The sequence below is a fragment of the Rhinoderma darwinii genome, chromosome 1 (assembly GCF_050947455.1).
Source record: "Rhinoderma darwinii isolate aRhiDar2 chromosome 1, aRhiDar2.hap1, whole genome shotgun sequence".
In the NCBI taxonomy this organism is placed as follows: Eukaryota; Metazoa; Chordata; class Amphibia; order Anura; family Rhinodermatidae; genus Rhinoderma; species Rhinoderma darwinii.
In genome coordinates this window covers 662,427,934-662,454,122 of record NC_134687.1, presented here as the reverse complement: position 1 = coordinate 662,454,122, position 26,189 = coordinate 662,427,934, and positions in this window count along the sequence as shown.

Sequence of the window (26,189 nt, the reverse complement as noted above, 5' to 3'; positions counted from 1 at the left end):
GCGATTATGAGAATGTTTTCTCGTGAGACATTGGGCTTTATGTTAGTGGTAAAATTTGGTCGATATATTCAGTGTTTATTTGTGAAAAATTGCAAAATTTTGAGAAAAATGTGAAAAAATAGCATTTTTCCGAATTTAAATGCATGTGCTTGTAAAACAGATGGTTATACCAGCCAAAATAGTTACTAGTTCACATTTCCCATAAGTCTACTTTAGATCTGCAAAGTTTTTAGAGCATTATTTTATTTTTCTTGGATGTTACAAGGCTTAGAACATAAACCGCAATTTCTTATATTTTTAAGAAAATTTCAAAAGCCTTTTTTTTAAGGTACCTGTTCAGTTCTGAAGGGGCTTTGAGGGGCCTATGTATTAGAAACCCCCATAAAACACCCCATTTTAAAAACTAGACCCCTCAAAGTATTCAAAACAGCATTTAGAAAGTTTTTTAACCCTTCAGGCATTTCACAGGAATTAAAGCAAAGTGGAGGTGAAATTTGCAAATTTCCTTTTTCTTGCTGAATTTCAATTTTATTCTATTTTTTTTCTGTAACAAAGAAGGTTTTACAAGAGAAACACTACTAAATATGTATTGTCCAGATTCTGCAGTTTTTAGAAATTTCCCACATGTGGCTCTAGTGCGCTCGTGGACTAAAACACAAGCCCCAGAAGCAAAGAAGCACCTGGTGCATTTTGGTGCTTCTTTTTTATTAGCATATATTTTAGGCAGCATGCCAGGTTTGGAGAGGTGTTAAGGTGCCAAAACAGTAGGAATCCCCCAAAACTGACCCCATTTTGGAAACGGCACCCCTCAAGCAATTCATTTATGGTTATTGTTACCATTTTGACCACGTAGTTTTTTCACAGCGCGTATTTGAATTGGGCTGTGAAATTAAAAGAATGAGAATTTTTCCAATAAGTTGTCATTTTTGATCAGAATTTCTTATTTTCACAGGGAACAAAATGCCCCATTTTGTTGCCCAATTTGTCCTGAGTGCGGCAATACCCCATTTGTGGTGATAAACTGCCGTTTGGGCCCATGGGAGGACTCAGAAGGAAAGGACGCTATGTGTTCTTAGGAGTCCAGATTTTGCTGGATTTGTTTTCGGGTGCCATGTCGCATTTGCAGAGCCTCAGAGGTATCAAAGCAATGGAAACCCACCAAAAGTGACCACATTTTGGAAACAAAACCCCTCAAGGAATTCATTTATCTGTGTTCTGACCATTTAGACCACACAGTTTTTTCACAGAACTTATTTGAATTGGGCTGTGAATTTAAAAAAATGTAATTCTTTCCAATAAGAGGTAGTTTTGGCTCAAAATTTCTTATTTTCACAAGGAATAAAATACCCCAATTTGTTGCCCAATTTGTCCTGAGTGCGGCAATACCCCATTTGTGGTGATAAACTGCCGTTTGGGCCCATGGGAGGCCTCAGAAGGAAAGGAGCGCTATGTGTTATTTGGAGCCCAGATTTTGCTGGATTGGTTTTCGGGTGCCATGTTGCATTTGCAGAGCCCCAGAGGTATCAAAGCAATGGAAACCCACCAGAAGTCACCCCATTTTGGAAACTACACCCCTCAAGGAATTTATTTATGGGTGTTGTGACCATTTAGACCCCACAGTTTTTTTCACAGAATTTATTTGAATTGGGCTGTGAATTAAAAAAAAATTAATTTTTTCCAATAAGAGGTAGTTTTGGCTCAAAATTTCTTATTTTCAACAAGGAATAAAATACCCCATTTTGTTGCCCAATTTGTCCTGAGTGTGGCAATACCCTATTTGTGGTGATAAACTGCCGTTTGGGCCCATGGGAGGGCTCAGAAGGAAAGGACCACCATGTGGCCTACTGGGAATTTTCTGGTGCGAAGTCATGTGTGCAGAAGCCCCTGAGGTATCAGTACAGTTGAAACCCCCGAGAAGTGACCCCGTTTTAAAAACGACACCCCTTAAGGAATTCATCTAGAGGTGTAGTGAGCATTTTGACCCCACAGGTATTGTGTAAAAGATAATGCGCAACAGATGGTGCAGAGTGAGATTTGCAATTTTCTATATATATGCCATGTCAGTGTCCGATATATTGTGCCCAGCATGTGCCACCGGAGACATAGACCCCATAAACTGTAATGTGGGTTCTCCTGGGTACGGCAATACCCTACATGTGGCTGTTATTAGCTGCCTAGGCACACGGCAGAGCTCAGAAGGAAAAGACCACCATTTGGCATACTGGAGCTTTTCTGGTGCTGTCTTGTACGCAGAAGCCCCTAAGGTACCGGTACAGTTGAAACCCCCGAGAAGTGACCCTGTTTTAAAATCTACACCCCTTAAGGCATTCATCTAGAGGTGTAGTGAGCATTTTGACCCCACAGGTATTGTGTAAAAGATAATGTGCAGCAGTTGGTTCAGAGTGAAATTTGCAATTTTCTATACATATATGTCAATTCAGTGTCCGATATAGTGTGCCCAGCATGCGCCACTGGAGATATACACCTCATAAACTGTAATGTTGGTTCTCCCGGGTATGGCAATACCCTACATGTGGCTGTTATCAGCTGCCTGGGCACGCAGCAGGGCTCAGAGGGGAAAGATGAGGAGGGGTAAGCTGTGCGAAGCGCATAAGAGTGAGTAAAACTGGGGTAAATTAAAAATAAAGGGATGGATGATAAATTTGAAAACACTCTTTCATACAGAGCTCTGGTTTTTCGGGACACGCGTCACATTGATATATCGTGTCCCTCCTTATCCCCCTCTTATAGCAGACTTTGCACCTCTTTTGACTTTTTCCCTTCTTGCCAGTTTGGGGAACTTCTCCTAAAAAGTGTTGCCCTGGTACGATGCGTGTGGTGGCCTCGCTTCCAGAAGTACTGTAGGGCTTCAGGACTTGATCTGACAAGTCCACCCCTCCCATGTACCTATTGTAGTCCAGGATGGAGTCTGGTTTGGGGGTCTCTGTACTGGTACCTCGTACAGGTACAAGGGGAACTGGTGTGGCATCTCCTCTGTCTTGTACTTGACACACAATATGTTGCTGCTAGAATGTGCCCTGCTCTCACCCCTTCTTGTTTGCCCAAGCAGAGTCTTAGGGAGGCCTCTCAGATTTCTTCTAGCAGTGCCGCATGCCGCAGGACTTCTGGAAGCGAGGCAGTTGAAGAGTGGGACGCTGGTATAAAAATTATCCAGGTAGAGTAGGTAACCCTGGTCCAGCAGTGGGTGCACCAAATCCCACACAATTTTTGTATTAACTCCCAGTAAGGGGGGGCATTCTGGGGGCTGAATACTGGTGTCCTTCCCTTCATATATCCTAAATTTGTAGGTATACCCTGATGCACTCTCGCACAGCTTATACATCTTCACGCCATACCTTGCCCTCCTACCCGGCAGGTACTGGTGGAATTGAACCCTCCCTTTAAAATGTACCAAGGACTCATCAATAGAAATACACTTCTCGGGGGTGTATGCTTGGGAAAACCGGGCACTGAAATGGTCTAATAGGGGTCTCCGTTTATACAAACGGTCAAAACTGGGGTCATTTCGGGGTGGGCACGGCTCATTATGAGTATAATGTAAGAAGCGAAGTTTTGCCTTATTTTTATTTTATTTTTTAGTTTCCAGCTCCGTTCTGAAGTTGCTTTGAGGGGCCTATATATTAGACACCCTTATCAAACACCCCATTTCAGAAACTAGACCCCTCAAGGTATTCACAACAGCATTTAGAAAGTTTATTAACCCTTTAGATGTTTCACAGGAATTTAGAGCAAAGTAGAGGTGACATTTAATTAATTTAATTTAATTTATTAGGCACCATGTCCGGTTTGAAGAGGTCTTGTGGTGTTAAAGCAGTGGAAACCCCCAAAAGTGACCCCTTTTTGGAAACCAGAGACCTTGAGGAATTCATTGTAGTTTTCTTGGGGTGCATGCGACTTTTTGATCAGTTTTTATTCTATTTTTAAGAGGCGTGGTGACTAAAAAACAGGAATTTTTTTATAATTTTTTTTTTACAGCGTTCACCGTGCGCTATAAATGACATTCACTTTATTCTGCGGGGCAATACGATTATGGCGATACCCTATGTTTATAGTTTTATTTTATGTCTTATGGCGTTTGCACAATAAAATACATTTTGTAAAGTATAATTTATTTTTTGTTACCTTATTCTAAGAGCCATAACTGTTTTATTTTTCCATCAGGAAAGTCGTGCGAGGACGTATTTTTTGCGTAACGAACTGTAGTTTCGATCAGTACCATTTTTAGGTGCATGCGACTTTTTGATCTCTTTTTATTCCATTTTTTGGGAGATGAAGTGACCAAACAATTGTGATTGTGGTACGGTTTATTATTATTTTCTGTTACGGCGTTCACCGCGTGGGATAAATAACGACATTGTTTTGTAGTTCAGGACGTTACGGACGCGGCAATACCAATTATGTATAGTTTATTTGTTTATTTATATATTTTTATTAATAATAAAGGACTGATAAGGGAAAAGGGGGGATTTTTACTTTTAGCACTTTTAAAACTTTTATTTTCTTATTTTTACACAACTTTTTTTTACTTTTTTACACTTTTTTTACTTTGTCCCACCATGAGGGCAGGAGGCTCTGATCGCTATTCTAATACACTGCACTACATACGTAGTGCAGTGTATTAGAACTGTCAGCTGTTCGCTGACAGCAAGCATAGTGGGTCCTGACTTTGTCAGGACCCACTAGGCTTCCGTCTATGGCGTAGCCAGAGTCCATTGTTAGGATTCTGGTTGCCATAGTAGTTTTATATTTTGGAAATAGGAAGAAGGGAAAAGAGTTGTGGTTCCTGTAGAGAACGAAAATAATAAACTTTATTAATATGTTTTTGTTAAAATAATTCTAAAATAATATTTTTTATTTTATCAATGTAGGTCAAAATTTATATAGCAGTGCAGAAAACCCCTTATCCTGCACTTGAAGAACAGAATTTGTCTTTTGTATACTCTATTATCAATTGCTACTGTTGTACAACAAGGTTGGACTCTATTGCTTGCTGAGGTAAGTGAAGATCTTATCACTCTGGTATATTGTATGTACTGTGTGAATTAGTATTGCTGTCAATCATTAAACATTGTATCTGTTTCTTGTATGCATTGACAGTTGCAGTATTTTCTATTTGTAAATAGAAATTGTATCAATTTTTGGTTCTGTGCTGTGCACTGAATGTGTCACTATAAGCTTGCTAGTCTAAAAGTTGTCAATTCTCAAAGTTCTCTTAGATTCACTGAATTTATTATACAATTTTAGATTCTTGCAATTGTCCACATTGTTTTATTTTAACATGCTGGCTAATTCTGTCTGAAATAGCAACGGTGCGTTAATCTGTGTGAATGGGCACTACAGGGAGTGCTCTAATTGTCATGTGCTCATCGTTATTTCCCACCGTGGGTTTGTGAGAGACTGTGAACAGCAGCACTAGATAGTATGTATGCTAGATAGCTTGTGTGCCAACGATCTTTTGCAGATAGAATTGCACTGTTTATGGGCTGCTTGCTGTCTGTTATCGCCGCTTTCCATAAGGGCAAGGAGCAGCAGCTGATTGTAATGTTCTGACAGAGCTGCCTGTATGTGTCAGCGAGCCCTGTGAGCACTACAAATTCTATTAAAGATGCACTTTATATTGTGCTCTATTTGTGAGCTGCTTGCTGTTCACTATCTCTGCTATCACAGAAAGGGTAGTGAATAGCAACACAATTGGGTATCTGATCAACCAGCTTTTGTACGTCAACTTGCTTAGTGAGCTGGTTCTATGAGCGCTGCTAGGGATTTTGCCCTGCAGCGTCTGTCAAGATACACGTACTGCTCTCTTTCAGGGAGCAGCGCTTCCACATAGATTGTAATGTTCTGACAGTGCTGCCTGTGTGTGTCAGCGAGCCCTGTGAGCGCTACAAATTCAATTAGATATCCACTTTATATTGTGCTCTGTTTGTGAGCTGCTTGCTGTTCACTATCTCCGCTATCACAGATTGGGCAGTGAATAGCAGCACGATTTGGTAATCTGATCGACCAGCTTTTGTATATCAGCTGGCTTAGTGAGCTGGTTCAATGAGCGCTGCCAGGGATTTTTCCCTGCAGCGTCTGTCAAGATACACACACCGCTCTCCTTCAGGGAGCAGCGCTTCCACATGTAAGTCGTTGCCGACTTTTAGTTAATTATTCAGGTAGAGTTTGATAAGGCTGGGACCTTAGACATTGATTTCATAAATATGACTGGACACCCGACGCGCGTTTCGCCGGCATTCCGGCTTCCTCTTGGGGTGTAACCCGCCGGTTCTGACGCCCTTAAATATCGTGAGTGCTGAGTGACAGCCAAGGGGGCCAATAGGATTGTTTTGATTATAGCAGTGTGTAAATGACAGGTAGAGCAGTTCCAAATATCTGTCATAGGGTTCAATATTATTTCTTAAAAGAAGAATCAATTTTAAATGATGTTTTGTTATGATATTAACTTTTACTCTTAGTTTCCTATGTCTATTTAAATTGTGAGTTTCTAATGTACATATGGATATTAGTTCCATATACATATATACATATAGTTCAGACAGATATGATGAGAAAGATTTCTTTGATATCATATGTGAAGTTTGTAGAGGGTTGTTGTACTTGATTTATTGATGTTTATTATAATGTCCAAAGTACATAATTATTTATGTGTATATTTATCTCCCATTCCATATTCTTCACTTCAAAGTATTTCTTCTCTAATTATTGTTCTTTCATATACCGAAATGACATCCATAGATAGTACCCTTTTAATTATCAAATTTTATAGGAGAAGGAGAGAAATAGGGGGATTTTTTAGGAATATTAAGCACGTTGAATTAACAAATTATCTTTATCATACCCATGGTAGATTACCAGTAGATGTTGACAAATTATTAACGTATCAAGAGTATTTATTTATTTTAAGGGGTTTTTTATTCACAGAAAGCAACCAAAATTAAAACTCTCATTAAGGCCGTTTGGATTAACAGAGTTCATCTGAAAAATCCACTGGCTTTCTCTTTTTAAGAGGGCTTCATCCAAATTGCCTCCTCTTATGCCCATTTTGAGTTGGCAGATTGCCCATCCTTTAAGGTTTGTCCATTCAAGATTGTGATGTTGCTTGTAATGTCTAGCAATTGGGGGCGGGGTAAAGGGTTTATTTTGTGCCTGACTATCCAGTTTGTTTTTCTCATAATTTAGGATGGAGCCAATATGCTCTCTGATTCTAATCCTCAGTTCTCTTTTTGTCTTGCCTACATATCTAAGGCCGCAAGGGCACTCGAGGCAGTAAATGACACCTGTTGATGAACATCTAATGTGTTCCCTTATTGTGTAACTTTTACCTGACCCATCCAGAAAGGTCTTTGTACTTTTTAGAATTTTACATGCCCTGCATAGCTTGCAAGGATGGAATCCTGGTGCTAAGATTTTTGGTTGATTATTAGTTCGGGAGAAATTTACAAATAGAAAATACTGCAACTGTCAATGCATACAAGAAACAGATACAATGTTTAATGATTGACAGCAATACTAATTCACACAGTACATACAATATACCAGAGTGATAAGATCTTCACTTACCTCAGCAAGCAATAGAGTCCAACCTTGTTGTACAACAGTAGCAATTGATAATAGAGTATACAAAAGACAAATTCTGTTCTTCAAGTGCAGGATAAGGGGTTTTCTGCACTGCTATATAAATTTTGACCTACATTGATAAAATAAAAAATATTATTTTAGAATTATTTTAACAAAAACATATTAATAAAGTTTATTATTTTCGTTCTCTACAGGAACCACAACTCTTTTCCCTTCTTCCTATTTCCAAAATATAAAATTGCATATACTGGTGGTATACACCTTTGTGGTTCCCTAAAACTCACTTTGTATATAATAAATAAGTGAGGGTATCAGCAAAATCTCTATTTTTGACAATTAAAACTTGTTCTGCTTGAACAATTTCTGCCAATACTCTCATACCCAGTGTGTATTCATTTATGGCTCAATTTAAAATTTCAGATCAAATCAATTCAAGATTATTAAAGCAGAGAGAAGAGCTCTCTAGCACTTTCCTATTGAATACTGTGTCAGATTCACAACATCCAGACAAAAATCTGGATGCAGATGAACTTTTAAAAAAATTCAAGGACTTACAGATAAGACAAATACAGTCCACGTGGACAAAGTCAACTCTATCACAATACCTAGAGCAAGGATTAATTTCAAGAGGTTTACGAATCTCCCTCTTTCCCTCGTATGAGCTATCAAAAGCAGGATTGAAAGAGAGGTGGGAAACAGCCCTGACAAATTGCTCTAGAACTTTGATGGAAATTTTGATCGAAGATGAGTCTTGCATATTAGAGAGAGTAGAAAAAGAAATAGAAACACTCACTCCTGAATTACAGACTCATGAAAGTACACGTGGATTTGAAGAAGCCTTTAATAAAGCTTTAGACCAAGTTGACATTATAGAAACAAAAGTTAAAAATAGAAAAAGGAGGAAATATTTAAGGGATCAATCAGATTATCTCAAGGGGGAAGTATACCAATGGGGAAAAAAGAAATCCACTCGGTTTAACAATAAAAACAGGACAAGAAAACCTGACCAATTTGACCAATTTGGAACACATAACTTTACAGATACGGACACGGAGGCAACAGAAGCCTCAGAGTCAGAATCAGAATATCCAGTACAGAGAAATAGAATTAGACAAAGAGATCCGACTAAGAGAAAGCCAGAATTAGACAAAGAGCTAAACCCCAATTCGGAAGTCCCTTTTTTACGGGACAGAGGGACATGGGGTTTCAGGGGATCCCAGAGAGGGAAAAAGAAAAATCAAACACATCAGAGGACATAACCCAAAAAACTATACCTATGGATTCACTACAAGTCATAAATCTATCCAAACATTCTCTGACAGGAGCACAAGCTAAAGTTTTAAAAAGAGGTTTAAATTTTTGCCTGACAACCAGATTGAACAAATTCTCCATTATTAAAGATTTACATCTCTTTGGACGTAAACTCACTTACAAAAAGATTTTTTCTAAACATGAGCATAACACCCTGCTAGAAAATCAAACCATGATATTTCCAGAAGATCCAATACTAGAACAGGAAATGGAGACTATTAGGGATTTGGAAGAACTTCTCTTGGAAAACCTTAATCAAGAAGAAACAAATAATCCAATTTTTGGAACAAAAAAACATTTAAAACCAAAATCTACTATAATGCCACCAATGGATACATGCCCAGCTATAAAGGTTTTTGTGGATTTAGTCAGTAAGGACATTTTATCACTTCCGGCCCACACAATGAATGACAACATCTCGCAGGAAGAACAAAAAGCGATAAAAGAACTTAAATTATGGGATGATGTAGTCTACAAACGATCCGATAAGGGAGGTAATATTGTTATCTGGCCAAAGGACAAATATATACATGAGGCCAAGCGTCAATTACTTGATAGAAATTGTTATAAACCACTATGGGGTGACCCCACATCTCAATTCGTAGAAGAATATAAAATCATGATAGAAGAGGGCTATGGCCTGGGAGCCATATCTCTCAATGAGAAAAAATACTTATCAGTCAAAGATCCCAGGGTATCTACTCTATATCTGCTTCCTAAAATACATAAAAATAAGGAGAATCCCCCAGGAAGACCTATAGTCTCTGGTGTGGGAAATCTAACCGAAAAATGCAGCATTTGGTTAGATCATGAACTTAGAGATATAGTCTACCAGCTGCCTTCCTACACCAGAGACACAATGCAGATTCTGAAAGAGATAGAAGGGATAAATCTAAACCCAGATGAGATACTTGTGACTTGTGATGTGGAGAGTCTCTATACAAGTATTGACCACTCCAGAGGATGTAGAGCTGTGGAATTTTTTCTATCTAAAGACACCAATTATAACCCTATACGGAAAAATTTTGTTCTCCGGGCCCTGAAATTTATTCTCACCCGAAACTACTTTCTATTCGATGGTCGGTTCTACTTACAAACTCGCGGAACTGCAATGGGAGCAGCAGTTGCTCCTACCTTTGCTAATATTTATTTGGGCTGGTGGGAGGAAATGATTGTCTTTGATGACAGAATGAGGTATTTTACAAATCATGTCAGTCTATGGCGGCGTTTTATAGACGATATTTTGGTGGTTTGGAGCGATACTGTCTCCAACCTTCAAGAATTTATACAACAACTTAATGATAATGACTTCAATCTTAAATTAACTTTGGATTTTAGTTATAACTCAATACCATTCTTGGACATTAAAATATACAAAGACGATAATGGAGAGTTAAATACTGACTTATATAGGAAAGAAACTGCCACCAACAGTCTGTTAGACGCCGAGAGTGCACACTCTCCCAGTACTATTAGGGGAATTCCTAAAGGAGAATTTCTGCGGTTGAGACGCAACTGCTCAACATTTGAGATCTTTAAAGAAAGAGCTGTAGAATTAAAATCAAGACTACAAATAAGAAATTACTCTAATAGAAGCATAAAAGAAGGCTATAATATAGCATTACGAACAAACAGAATCGATCTCCTAACTCCAAAGAAAAAAGATCTTGAATTTCCACGCCAACCGAGATTTATTACTGACTATCATGAAGATTGGAACACAATGCTTGACATTTTAAACAAACATTGGCATGTTCTAAAAACTGATATAGATCTGGAAAAAATTTTGGGAGAAAGAATTCCCACAGGCTATCGTAAGAGTAAAAGCATCTCAGACATATTAGTTTCAAGTCATTTCTCCCGAACTAATAATCAACCAAAAATCTTAGCACCAGGATTCCATCCTTGCAAGCTATGCAGGGCATGTAAAATTCTAAAAAGTACAAAGACCTTTCTGGATGGGTCAGGTAAAAGTTACACAATAAGGGAACACATTAGATGTTCATCAACAGGTGTCATTTACTGCCTCGAGTGCCCTTGCGGCCTTAGATATGTAGGCAAGACAAAAAGAGAACTGAGGATTAGAATCAGAGAGCATATTGGCTCCATCCTAAATTATGAGAAAAACAAACTGGATAGTCAGGCACAAAATAAACCCTTTACCCCGCCCCCAATTGCTAGACATTACAAGCAACATCACAATCTTGAATGGACAAACCTTAAAGGATGGGCAATCTGCCAACTCAAAATGGGCATAAGAGGAGGCAATTTGGATGAAGCCCTCTTAAAAAGAGAAAGCCAGTGGATTTTTCAGATGAACTCTGTTAATCCAAACGGCCTTAATGAGAGTTTTAATTTTGGTTGCTTTCTGTGAATAAAAAACCCCTTAAAATAAATAAATACTCTTGATACGTTAATAATTTGTCAACATCTACTGGTAATCTACCATGGGTATGATAAAGATAATTTGTTAATTCAACGTGCTTAATATTCCTAAAAAATCCCCCTATTTCTCTCCTTCTCCTATAAAATTTGATAATTAAAAGGGTACTATCTATGGATGTCATTTCGGTATATGAAAGAACAATAATTAGAGAAGAAATACTTTGAAGTGAAGAATATGGAATGGGAGATAAATATACACATAAATAATTATGTACTTTGGACATTATAATAAACATCAATAAATCAAGTACAACAACCCTCTACAAACTTCACATATGATATCAAAGAAATCTTTCTCATCATATCTGTCTGAACTATATGTATATATGTATATGGAACTAATATCCATATGTACATTAGAAACTCACAATTTAAATAGACATAGGAAACTAAGAGTAAAAGTTAATATCATAACAAAACATCATTTAAAATTGATTCTTCTTTTAAGAAATAATATTGAACCCTATGACAGATATTTGGAACTGCTCTACCTGTCATTTACACACTGCTATAATCAAAACAATCCTATTGGCCCCCTTGGCTGTCACTCAGCACTCACGATATTTAAGGGCGTCAGAACCGGCGGGTTACACCCCAAGAGGAAGCCGGAATGCCGGCGAAACGCGCGTCGGGTGTCCAGTCATATTTATGAAATCAATGTCTAACGTCCCAGCCTTATCAAACGCTACCTGAATAATTAACTAAAAGTCGGCAACGACTTACATGTGGAAGCGCTGCTCCCTGAAGGAGAGCGGTGTGTGTATCTTGACAGACGCTGCAGGGAAAAATCCCTGGCAGCGCTCATTGAACCAGCTCACTAAGCCAGCTGATATACAAAAGCTGGTCGATCAGATTACCAAATCGTGCTGCTATTCACTGCCCAATCTGTGATAGCGGAGATAGTGAACAGCAAGCAGCTCACAAACAGAGCACAATATAAAGTGGATATCTAATTGAATTTGTAGCGCTCACAGGGCTCGCTGACACACACAGGCAGCACTGTCAGAACATTACAATCTATGTGGAAGCGCTGCTCCCTGAAAGAGAGCAGTACGTGTATCTTGACAGACGCTGCAGGGCAAAATCCCTAGCAGCGCTCATAGAACCAGCTCACTAAGCAAGTTGACGTACAAAAGCTGGTTGATCAGATACCCAATTGTGTTGCTATTCACTACCCTTTCTGTGATAGCAGAGATAGTGAACAGCAAGCAGCTCACAAATAGAGCACAATATAAAGTGCATCTTTAATAGAATTTGTAGTGCTCACAGGGCTCGCTGACACATACAGGCAGCTCTGTCAGAACATTACAATCAGCTGCTGCTCCTTGCCCTTATGGAAAGCGGCGATAACAGACAGCAAGCAGCCCATAAACAGTGCAATTCTATCTGCAAAAGATCGTTGGCACACAAGCTATCTAGCATACATACTATCTAGTGCTGCTGTTCACAGTCTCTCACAAACCCACGGTGGGAAATAACGATGAGCACATGACAATTAGAGCACTCCCTGTAGTGCCCATTCACACAGATTAACGCACCGTTGCTATTTCAGACAGAATTAGCCAGCATGTTAAAATAAAACAATGTGGACAATTGCAAGAATCTAAAATTGTATAATAAATTCAGTGAATCTAAGAGAACTTTGAGAATTGACAACTTTTAGACTAGCAAGCTTATAGTGACACATTCAGTGCACAGCACAGAACCAAAAATTGATACAATTTCTATTTACAAATAGAAAATACTGCAACTGTCAATGCATACAAGAAACAGATACAATGTTTAATGATTGACAGCAATACTAATTCACACAGTACATACAATATACCAGAGTGATAAGATCTTCACTTACCTCAGCAAGCAATAGAGTCCAACCTTGTTGTACAACAGTAGCAATTGATAATAGAGTATACAAAAGACAAATTCTGTTCTTCAAGTGCAGGATAAGGGGTTTTCTGCACTGCTATATAAATTTTGACCTACATTGATAAAATAAAAAATATTATTTTAGAATTATTTTAACAAAAACATATTAATAAAGTTTATTATTTTCGTTCTCTACAGGAACCACAACTCTTTTCCCTTCTTCCTATTTCCAAAATATAAAATTGCATATACTGGTGGTATACACCTTTGTGGTTCCCTAAAACTCACTTTGTATATAATAAATAAGTGAGGGTATCAGCAAAATCTCTATTTTTGGTTGCCATAGTAGCCATCGCGGCCCGCTATCGTGTAGCAGGCCGGCGATGGCAGTTTAACCCCTAAGATGCCGCGATCGCTATTGAACGCGGCTTCTAAGGCATTAATCGGTGGGGACCACCGCCATCGGTCCCTGCACACTAAGCTGTGATAGCCTGCTGTCGAAAACAGCAGGTATCACAGCTCAAACACACGCCGGAGAAAGATGGCACCGTGTTAACTCAGGTCAGTACTATTACTGAGCTGAGCGCGAACGATGCGCTCAGCACGACGTAATAGTACTGACCTGAGCGCGAAGGGGTTAAAGATAGAAACTGGGAGGCAGATGGGGAGATTGGGTTATTAATAGGTATGTTGAAGTCACCAATGATGAGAGTGGGTGTTTCAGATGATAGGAATTGTGGAAGCCAGGCAGGAAAATGATCCAGGAATTTGCGGGGTGAGCCAGGGGGGCGGTAGACAACTGCCACTCTGAAGGAAAAAGGATGAAAGAGTCTGAGGGTGTGGACTTCAAAAGAGGGAAATGTGAGTGAGGGTACCGGGGGAATGACCTGAAAAGTGCAGTGTGGGGCAAGAAGTTTACCTACTCCTCCACCCTGCCTGTTCTCAGGTCTTTGGGCATGAGAGAACTGGAAACCACCATAAGATAGAGCAGCAGGGGAAGCAGTGTCAGACAGGTTTCTGTAAGAGCCAGAAGGTTGAGAGAGTTAGAAAGGAATAAGTCATGAATAAAGGTGAGTTTGTTGCACACGGACTGAGAATTCCAGAGAGCACAGTTAAAAGAGATAGGAGAAGACGTACAAGGAATGGTAAGAAGATTTGCAAGGTTTCTGTAAAGGATCTGCCAGGCACAGCTTCTTTATCAACGCCCATAGGTAATCAGTCTGCACCTGCTTCTAGGTCTGTGAGACTAACTCCATCTTCCACCACTCAGGATGGCAGGCTTAGGAGTGGGAGAGCCTATCGCAGCCTGGCCAGACGGAGCTAGCTCCCGCCCTCTGTCTATTTATACCTGCCTTTCCTGTTCCTCCTTGCTTGTGAATCTTCTCTGTTGGTTTCCTGGCCCTGCTGCAGCTTCTTGTACTATTTGTCCCTGCTTCGTATTGATGTTAGGGATCTGCCAGGTACTACGTCTAGGTATACTCCTGGGATTAATCAATCCACACCTGAGGCCAGACCTGTTAGACTGACACCGTCTCCCACCAACCAGGGGGGCAGGCTCAGGAGTGGGAGAGCCTATCGCAGCCTGGTCAGTCGGAGTTAGCTCCGCCCCCTGTCCTTTATTACCTGCCGTGTTCTCTTCCTCAGTGCTTGTAATTCTTCTGGATTCCTGGCCCCACTGCTGCTTGCTCGAGCCTGCTTCTGCCGTGCTTCTGCCTTGCTGCAGTTCCGCTTTACCTGCTTCGCTTTGCCCCTGGCTTGCTTCCTTCTCCGTGCTCACGTTGGTATACTCCACTTCATCCTGGTCCTGACTATTCGTTCACCGCTCCGTTTCCTCGCGGCGTTCCGTGGGCTACTGCCCCTTCCCTTGCGTGTTCCCTGTTTGTTCTCCCGTGCACTTAGACAGCGTAGGGACCGCCGCCCAGTTGTACCCCGTCGCCTAGGGCGGGTCGTTGCAAGTAGGCAGGGACAGGGCGGTGGGTAGATTAGGGCTCACTTTCCCTTCACCCCCTTCCTGCCATTACATAATTAAAAGCCCATACCTAGTCTACCATTCTCCTACGCTGACGCTATCATGGACCCCCTTGAGACCCTGACCCAGCAGATGCAGGGCCTCTCCCTACAGGTCCAGGCCCTGGCCCAGAGGGTCAACCAGGGTGACGCTGCCTTAGTAGTACCCCTCACCTCACCTCTAGAACCCGACCTTAAGTTACCTGACCGGTTCTCAGGGGACCGTAAGACGTTTCTCTCCTTCCGGGAGAGTTGCAGACTGTATTTCCGCCTAAAACCCCACTCCTCAGGTTCCGAGAACCAGCGGGTGGGTATCATCATATCCCGACTCCAGGAAGGGCCCCAAGAGTGGGCCTTCTCCTTGGCTCCTGACGCCCCTGAACTTTCCTCTGTTGATCGTTTTTTCTCTGCCCTCGGACTCATTTACGACGAGACTGACAGGACTGCTTTAGCCGAGAGTCAGCTGGTGACCTTACGTCACGGTAGGAGACCGGTTGAGGAATACTGTTCTGATTTTAGAAAGTGGTGCGTAGCTTCTCGGTGGAACGATCCGGCCCTAAGGTGCCAGTTTAGGTTAGGATTATCTGACGCCCTGAAGGATCTGCTGGTTAGCTACCCCTCTTCTGACTCCCTTGACCAGGTTATGGCCCTAGCAGTACGACTTGACCGACGTCTCAGGGAACGTCAGCTTGAACGTTTCAATGTGCTCCCCTCTGACTTTTCTGCGATCCCCCCCGAGGTCCCGTCCCCTCGCCCCTCCACGGAGGACTCGGAGGTACCTATGCAACTTGGGGCCTCCATGTCCCCTCGACAACGTAGGGAGTTTCGCAGAATGAATGGTCTCTGCTTCTACTGTGGGGACGACAAGCATATACTGAACACCTGTCCCAGGCGCAAGAATAAAAAGCCGGAAAACTTCCGCGCCTAAGTGATCATCGGGGAGGTCACTTGGGCGCACAGGTATTTCCCGTTAATGTGAAACGCAATAAAATTTTGCTTCCCTTTCAGGTCTCGTTTGCTGGCCGGTCTGCCACGGGCAGTGCTTTCGTGGATTCTGGCTCATCTGCTAATATCATGTCTGTGGAATTTGCTATGTCTCTAAAGATGCCTTTTATTGATTTACCTTATCCTATCCCTGTAGTAGGTATCGACTCAACTCCCCTTGCTAATGGTTATTTTACTCAGCATACTCCTGTTTTTGAACTCCTGGTTGGCTCCATGCATTTGGAGCAGTGCTCTGTACTGGTGATGCAGGGATTATCGTAACCTGAATAAGGTCACCGTAAGGAACCAGTACCCACTTCCTTTGATTCCGGATCTTTTTAATCAGGTTCAGGGAGCCCAATGGTTTTCTAAGTTCGATCTACGGGGGGCATATAACCTTATCCGCATCAAAGAGGGGGATGAGTGGAAAACGGCGTTCAACACACCCGAGGGTCATTTCGAATACCTGGTCATGCCCTTTGGGTTGTGTAATGCCCCTGCTGTCTTTCAGAATTTTATTAATGAAATCCTGAGAGATTACCTGGGTAATTTTCTTGTTGTGTACCTTGATGACATACTGGTGTTTTCCAAGGACTGGTCCTCCCACGTGGAGCATGTCAGGAAGGTGCTCCAGGTCCTTCGGGAGAATAATCTGTTTGCTAAGACTGAAAAATGTGTCTTTGGGGTACAGGAGATACCATTTTTAGGGCAAATCCTCACTCCTCATGAATTCCGCATGGACCCTGCCAAGGTTCAGGCTGTGGCGGAATGGGTCCAACCTGCCTCCCTTAAGGCGTTACAGTGTTTTTTAGGGTTCGCCAACTATTACAGGAGATTTATTGCCAACTTCTCGGTCGTCGCTAAGCCTCTTACGGACCTTACTCGCAAGGGTGCTGATGTCCTCCATTGGCCCCCTGAGGCCGTCCAGGACTTTGAGACCCTCAAGAAGTGCTTTATCTCGGCCCCCATGCTGATTCAGCCCAACCAAGAGGAGCCATTTATTGTGGAGGTTGACGCATCCGAGGTGGGAGTGGGGGCCGTCTTGTCCCAGGGTACCAGCTCCCTCACCCATCTCCGCCCCTGTGCTTACTTCTCTAGGAAGTTTTCGCCCACGGAGAGTAACTATGATATTGGCAACCGCGAACTTCTAGCCATTAAATGGGCTTTTGAAGAGTGGCGGCACTTCCTGGAGGGGGCCAGACACCAGGTAACGGTCCTTACGGATCACAAGAATCTGGTTTTCCTAGAATCGGCCCGGAGGCTTAATCCTAGACAAGCTCGGTGGGCACTATTCTTTACCAGATTTAATTTCTTGGTTACCTATAGGGCTGGGTCCAAGAATATTAAGGCTGATGCTCTGTCATGTAGTTTCATGGCCAATCCTCCTTCCGAGAAGGATCCTGCTTGTATTTTACCCACTGGTATAATCGTTTCTGCCACGGATTCTGACTTAGCTTCTGATATTGCGGCTGATCAGGGTTCAGCTCCCGGGAACGTCCCTGGGGACAAACTGTTTGTTCCCCTGCAATACCGGCTAAGGGTACTCAGGGAAAACCATGACTCCGCTCTATCTGGTCATCCTGGCATCTTGGGCACCAAACACCTCATTACCAGAAACTATTGGTGGCCTGGGTTGCCTAAAGACGTTAGGGCTTACGTCGCCGCTTGTGAGGTTTGCGCTAGGTCCAAAACCCCTAGGTCCCGACCTGCGGGCCTACTACGTTCCTTGCCCATTCCCCAGAGACCTTGGACCCATATCTCCATGGATTTTATCACCGATTTGCCCCCATCTCAGGGCAAGTCGGTGGTGTGGGTGGTAGTAGACCGCTTCAGCAAGATGTGCCACTTTGTGCCCCTTAAGAAGCTACCTAACGCCAAGACGTTAGCTTCTTTGTTTGTGAAACACATCCTGCATCTCCATGGGGCCCCAGTCAATATAGTTTCTGACAGAGGGGTACAATTTGTTTCCTTATTTTGGAGAGCTTTTTGTAAAAAGCTGGAGATTGATCTGTCCTTCTCCTCCGCCTTCCATCCCGAAACTAATGGCCAAACGGAAAGGACTAACCAATCCCTGGAACAATATTTAAGGTGTTTCATCTCTGACTGTCAATTCGATTGGGTCTCATTCCTTCCCCTTGCTGAATTTTCCCTGAATAACCGGGTCAGTAACTCGTCAGGGGTCTCCCCGTTTTTCTGTAATTTCGGGTTTAACCCAAGGTTCTCCTCCGTTTCCCCTGGTTGTTCCAATAATCCTGAGGTAGAGGATGTTCATCGGGAACTGTGCACAGTCTGGGCCCAGGTTCAGAAGAACCTAGAGGCGTCCCAGAGCGCAAAAAAGATTCAGGCTGATAGTAGACGTTCTGCTAACCCCCGGTTTGTCGTCGGGGATTTGGACTGGTTGTCGTCCAGGAACTTGCGCCTTAAGGTCCCGTCCAGGAAGTTTGCTCCCCGATTTATTGGACCTTATAAGATCATTGAAGTCCTCAACCCTGTATCCTTCCGTCTGGAGCTGCCCCCATCCTTTCGCATACATGACGTCTTCCATGCCTCCCTCCTCAAACGCTGCTCCCCGTCCTGGTCCCCCTCGAGGAAACCTCCTGTTCCCGTTCTCACCCCTGAGGGGGTGGAATTCGAGGTGGCCAAGATTATGGACAGTAGGATGGTCCAGGGCTCCCTCCAGTACCTGGTCCATTGGAGAGGATACGGGCCGGAGGAGAGGACTTGGGTACCTGCCCGTGATGTTCACGCTGGGGTATTGATCAGGAGGTTCCACCTTCTCTTCCCTACTAAACCGGGTCCTCTTAGTAAGGGTCCGGTGGCCCCTCATAAAAGGGGGAGTACTGTTAGGGATCTGCCAGGTACTACGTCTAGGTATACTCCTGGGATTAATCAATCCACACCTGAGGCCAGACCTGTTAGACTGACACCGTCTCCCACCAAACAGGGTGGCAGGCTCAGGAGTGGGAGAGCCTATCGCGGCCTGGTCAGTCGGAGTTAGCTCCGCCCCCTGTCCTTTATTACCTGCCGTGTTCTCTTCCTCAGTGCTTGTAATTCTTCTGGATTCCTGGCCCCACTGCTGCTTGCTCCAGCCTGCTTCTGCCGTGCTTCTGCCTTGCTGCAGTTCCGCTTTACCTGCTTCGCTTTGCCCCTGGCTTGCTTCCTTCTCCGTGCTCACGTTGGTATACTCCACTTCATCCTGGTCCTGACTATTCGTTCACCGCTCCGTTTCCTCGCAGCATTCCGTGGGCTACTGCCCTTTCCCTTGCGTGTTCCCTGTTTGTTCTCCCGTGCACTTAGACAGCGTAGGGACCGCCGCCCAGTTGTACCCCGTCGCCTAGGGCGGGTCGTTGCAAGTAGGCAGGGACAGGGCGGCGGGTATATTAGGGCTCACTTTCCCTTCACCCCCTTCCTGCCATTACAATTGACCCTGGCTTGTTGACTACTCTCCTGTTCTGCGTTTGGTACCTCGTACTCTCCTGGTTTTACTCAGCTTGTTCACTACTCTCCTGCTCTGCGTTTGGCACCTCGTACTCTCCTGGTTTGACTCGGCTCGTTTACTACTCTTGTTGCTCACGGTGTTGCCGTGGGCAACTGCCCCGTTTCCCTTAGGTTCTGTTTTCCCTTGTCTGTTTGTCTGTCGTTCACTTATTGAGTGTAGGGACCATCGCCCAGTTGTACCCCGTCGCCTAGGGCGGGTCGTTGAAAGTAGGCAGGGACTGAGTAGCGGGTAGTTTAGGGCTCACTTGTCTGTTTCCCTACCGCCATCATTACAGTTTCTATGTGTGGCAGGTAAGTGGTTGAGCTTGGCAGAAGAAAAGGGAGGACCAGGGTTGGGAGAGATGTCCCCTGCAGCTAGTAGCAGTAGAATGGAGAGAGACAGCAGATGGTTATGTGATTTATGAGAGTGATTTTTATGTTGAGAAGTGTGATGAGATGGGTTAAGCTGACTGAGCAAAGTGAATAGTGTTTGGTAGCTGCACATGGGCGAGGAAAGGAGAGAGGAACTGATGTGGACTGTTTTTTGCCAAGGCCTAAATGGGTGGTAGGATTGTAAACCAATAGCAGCTATAATGATGAGTGTGGGAGTAAACATGTTTGTTTGTATTTTGCTTGTAAACAGTGTGAGGGTTTAGCATCAGGAGAGGTTGGTACAGCGGTTTCTTAGTAGCCAGAGACAGGGACACCGTGCATTAAAGTTCATAAACAGGGCTTTGCCTGTGTTTTATTCTTGTCAAAGAAACAGCCTCTCGTACAACAAGGCAAAATATAAAATAAATCCTGCTCGGCTGAGCACTAACTAAACAAGATATTATCTAACTATACCAAGTGCCTTCCTACCAGGCACAGGACACAAAGTAACACAGGTCTTTACTCACATAGAATACAGGCTACTCCAGACTTAGTAGTCTCCGGTCTGAGTCAGGGCTGAGACTGACACACACTGTGTCTGCACCTTTTTATACACATGCTGCAGGTGCAGCTAATTGAGCAGCAGCCTTGTCCTACAACCAGAGATGGACTAGGGATTGGGGAACCCGCCCTGCTCTTCCCCAATCCAACTCCAGGCCCTTTTTCCGGCTTTTCTTTAAGCCGAGATTGGAAAGCTAGAGCTTTCTATTGCAAAAAATACTCATTCCCTGGAGCCTAGGATACATATGACAGGATTCTAGGGGAAATGTACCTTCCCTAAATGACTTTACCTGTCACTGTCTCACATACCCTCTTCCTCTGTTCGAGCCCGTGGGATCGGACACATTTAGCTACAAGGCAGTGTGTCCTAGACAAAACGTCAGCATTGCCCTGCAGTTTTCCTGCTCTGTGTTCCACAGTATATTTGAAGTTCTGCAAAGTGAGAAACCACCGTGTAACTCTTGAATTTCTCTCTTTAGCTTGACACATCCACGTAAGAGGAGAGTGGTCTGTAACCAACCTAAACCGACGACCCAATAAATAATATCTCAGGGACTCAAGTGCCCACTTAATTGCCAAGCACTCACGTTCAACTATGCTATAGTTTTTCTCAGCCGGGGTAAGCTTTCTGCTGAAATACGTCACAGGATGTTCCTCACCACCCACCTCTTGTGACAGAACTGCTCTGAGCCCCACATCAGAAGCATCAGTTTGGACAACAAACTCCTTTTTGAAGTCAGGAGTGACTAAGACTGGTTGGTTACACAGGGCCAGTTTCAACTCTTGAAAGGCGCTTTCAGCCTTTGTGTCCCACTTGACCATGACAGACTTACTTCCCTTGGTAAGATCTGTCAGGGGCGCTGCTGTGCTGGCAAAGTTTGAAATGAACCTGCGGTAATAACCTGCAATTCCTAGGAAAGCTCTGACCTGCTTTTTGGTTGAGGGCTGGGGCCAGTTTTGGATAGCCTCAACTTTGTTGACCTGTGGCTTTATCACCCCTCTCCCAATTATGTACCCCAGATACCGTGCTTCCTCCAAGCCTAAGGAACATTTCTTTGGGTTTGTTGTTAACCCCGTGGCTCTGAGGGAGTTTAGTACTGCTTGTACTTTTGGTAAGTGGCTTTCCCAGTCATCACTAAAGATTATAATGTCGTCCAGATATGCCGAAGCATACAGACGATGGGGTTTGAGGACTATGTCCATTAACCTTTGAAAGGTCGCTGGAGCCCCATGTAGCCCAAATGGTAAACAAATATATTGAAACAGACCATCCGGGGTTATGAACGCAGTTTTCTCTTTGGCGCCCTCCGTGTGGGGTACTTGCCAATAGCCTTTGGTTAAATCAAGTGTTGAAAAATACCTTGAATGGCCCAGTCTCTCTATTAACTCGTCAACTCTTGGCATTGGGTATGCATCAAACTTTGACATCTCATTTAACTTGCGGAAGTCGTTACAGAAACATAATGACCCATCTGGTTTCGGAATCAATACAATGGGACTTGACCACTCACTTTTTGACTCTTCAATAATCCCAAGGTCTAGCATTTTCTTGACCTCCTCAGATATGGCTTGTCTGCGAGCTTCAGGGACTCTGTAGGGTTTCAAGTGGACCCGAACCTGAGGTTCGGTCACAATTTCATGTTTTATTATTGTTTCATGTTTCATGTTTTCATGTTTTATTATACTGTCCTGGCAGTTCTGAAAACACGTCTGTGTTTCTCTGCACAAACTCTTTTGTCTCTTGTTTCTGTGGCTTTGCGAGGGATTCTGACACATACACATCTGGGTTAGGACTATAGGGGGTACTTACTGCCACGAGGGTCTCTCTTTCTTTCCATGGCTTAATTAAGTTTACATGGTATAACTGCACTGTCTTCCTTTTACCTGGTTGGTAAACTTTATAATTTACATCCCCCACCTTTTCAATTATCTCATACGGCCCTTGCCATCTAGCAAGAAATTTGCTTTCTACGGTTGGCACTAAGACCAACACTCGATCACCAGAGTTAAAATTTCTAACTTTAGCATTTTGGTTATACACCCTGCTCTGAGCATCCTGAGCTTGCTCCAAGTGTTCCTTAACTATCGGCATGACCGCAGCGATTCGGTCATGCATCAACGTGACATGCTCAATTACACTCTTATAAGGTGTGGACTCTTGCTCCCAGGTTTCCTTGGCTATGTCCAGGAGACCACGGGGTTGTCTGCCGTATACAAGTTCAAAAGGAGAAAACCCTGTGGATGATTGAGGAACTTCATGCACAGCGAACATCAAATAGGGCAGAAGACAGTCCCAATCCTTCCCATCCTTACTAACCACCTTCCTCAACATGCCTTTTAATGTCTTATTGAATCTTTCGACAAGACCATCAGTTTGAGGGTGATATATAGAGGTACGCAGGTGTTTAATTTTCAGCAGTTTACATAATTCCTTGGTGATTTTGGACATAAAGGGAATTCCCTGATCGGTAAGGATTTCCTTAGGTAAACCAGTACGGGAAAACATGTAAAACAACTCTCTTGCAATGGCTTTTGAAGAGGAATTTTGCAAATGGACTGCCTCAGGGTAGCGTGTGGCATAGTCCAACACCACTAGGATATATTGATGTCCTCTAGAGGATTTGACTAAAGGGCCAACCAGATCCATGGCAATTCTTTCAAAAGGGATCCCAATGATAGGCAAAGGCAACAGCGGACTCCTAAAATGTGGCATAGGAGCCGTTATCTGACACTCTGGGCAGGACTCGCAATACCTCTGAACTTCCGTATATACCCCCGGCCAGAAGAATATGCTCTCTGGTCGTTTCGCAGCAGAGATGTAGTTAATGCAGGATTGGAATGAATTATATACCATAAAATAAAAGTTTCAGCGTTTTGAAATGCAGGTACAGCAGAGATGTAGTTAATGCAAGATTGGAGTGGATTATATACCTGTATGAAGAGAAGAGAGATGGATGTTAGATCTGTGCCATGTATAACTGCCAGGACATTTTGAAAATATGACACTTAGACAGAGATAACTTCTGATGTCGTGCCCCCTGCATTAAAATGTGTGTACAGAAATACAAGTATGTTCATTTTCTCTATTGATCTCTGTTTATGTGATGTTTATTGTATAGTTAGAGGTAAGTACAGGAATACAAATAAGTGCATGTTCTCTACTGCTCACTGTCTTTTGTGATATTTATTGTATACTAAGTATTGAGTACTGGAATACAAGTATGTGTATGTTCTCTACTTATTCATCTTATGTGATATTCATTGTAGTTAGATGTGAGTACAGGAATACAAGTATGTGTATGTTCTCTAATGATCCGTCTTATGTGATATTTATTGTATAGTTAGATGTGAGTACAGGAATACAAGTATGTGCATGTTCTCTACTGATCATTGTATTATGTGATATTTATTGTATAGTTAGTATTGAGTACAGGAATACATGTATGTGTATGTTCTCTATTGATCCGTCTTACATGATATATATTGTATAGTTAGATGTGAGTGCAGGATTACAAATTTGTGCATGTTCTCTACTGATCACTTTATTATGTGATATTTATTGTATATTAAGATGTACGTACAGGAATCCAGGTATGTTCATGTTATCTACTGATCACTGTCCAGTTAAATGCGAGTATGGGAATACAAATATGTGTATGTTCTCTACTGATTACTGTCATATGTGATATTTATTGTATAGTAAGCATTGAGTACTGGAATACAAGTATGTGTATGTTCTCTACTTATTCATCTTATGTGATTTTCATTGTAGTTAGATGTGAGTACAGGAATACAATCCCTGTCTTATGCGATATTTATTGAATAGTTGGTATTGAATACAGGAATACAAGTATGTGCATGTTCTCTACTGATCACTGTCTCATGTGATATTTATTGTATAGTTAGATGTGAGTAAAGGAATTCAAATAAGTGCATGTTATCTACTGCTTACTGTCTTATGTGATATTTAATGTATATAGTTAGTATTAAGTACTGGAATTCAAACATGTGCATTTTCTCTACTGATCACTGTCTATTTAAATGTGAGTAGGGTAATACAAGTATTTGTATGTTCTCTACTGATCACTGTCTAACGTGATATTTATTGTTTCGTTAGATGTGAGTACACGAATACAAGTATGTTAATGTTCTCTAATGATCACTGTCTTATGTGATAACTATTGAATAGTTAGTTTTGTGTACGGGAATACAAGTATGTGTATGTGCTCTACTGATCCGTCTTATGTGATATTTATTCTACAGTTAGATGTAAGTACAGGAATACAAATATGTGCATGTTCTCTACTGATCACTTTCTTATGTGATATTTATTGTATAGTTAGATGTGAGTACAGGAATACAAATAAGTGCATGTTCTCTACTGCTCACTGTTTTATGTGATATATATTGTATAGTTAGTATACATACAGGCATGGACCCAACAAGAGATGCGGACGGATATGCTAGACCTCCGGTCTCGACAGGACAAACTCCCCCAGGCCTTGAAAATTATCGCACGTCGGCAGTAGGTGCGAGCTGCCGTTCCTCCTACTACACCTCCTGGCAGTGTTGATCCTCAGACTAAACCTCCTGGCAGTGTTGATCCCCGTTTTTCTTTGCCACTTCCTCACCTCTATGATGGAGACGCAGGGACCTGTCGTGGATTTTTGAACTAGTGCCAAATCCACTTCAGACTGTATGCAAGGGCATTTTCGTCTGATGGCGCAAGGGTCGCTTTCATCATCTCTTTCCTCACTGGCAAGGCCCTTGCATGGGCAAATCCTATCTGGGAGAGACAAGGACCAGAGACCCGTGAATTCCAGGGGTTCCTCCGGACATTTAGATCCGAGAACGGCTCCAAGAAGCTCATCGGGAGAGGCCTAGCTAGTCCGGTCTCTACCTTGCAGCGACCCCTGCTGTAGTCTGATGCCGACCCTCCTAAGGAGTCTGTGAAGATGAACCAGTGTAAGCTTTCTACCCAGGAGAGACAACGCAGACTCACTTCGTGACTCTGTCTACATTGCGGCCTCAGAGGCCATCTTGTGTGTCTGTGTCCCCAAAAGCCCCAAAGCTTAGGGTTGGTAGGAGAGACAACATTGGGTAAAGAAGGACTTCAGTTTAAATTATTCATCCCCGTGACCATAGTGTCTAGCGAGAAAATGCATTGGGTCTCTGCGTATCTGGACACTGAATCCGCAGCTAATGTCTTTTGTAGAGACCTGGTGGACCGTCTCCAATTGCCCACTACACCTCTGGAGAGGTCATTGGTGGTTGTATCTGTGAATGGACTACCTCTGCCAGACCCAGTTATTGCTGTGACCAAGCCGCTGAGGCTCCAAGTAGGAGCTCTCCACTCCAAGCTCCTCTCATTCTTTGTCTTGTCCGAAGCCATTAACCCCATGCTGCTGGGCCTGCCTTGGCTCCGACTATATGCCCCAGGTCTGGACTGGAACTCTGGAGAGGTTCTCCAGTGGGGCCCCGAGTGTCACAACCGTTGCCTGATATAGATTCACCCAGCTCAGCCTCCGCTGTCTCTGTCATTGGCAAGATTACCTGGTCATTAT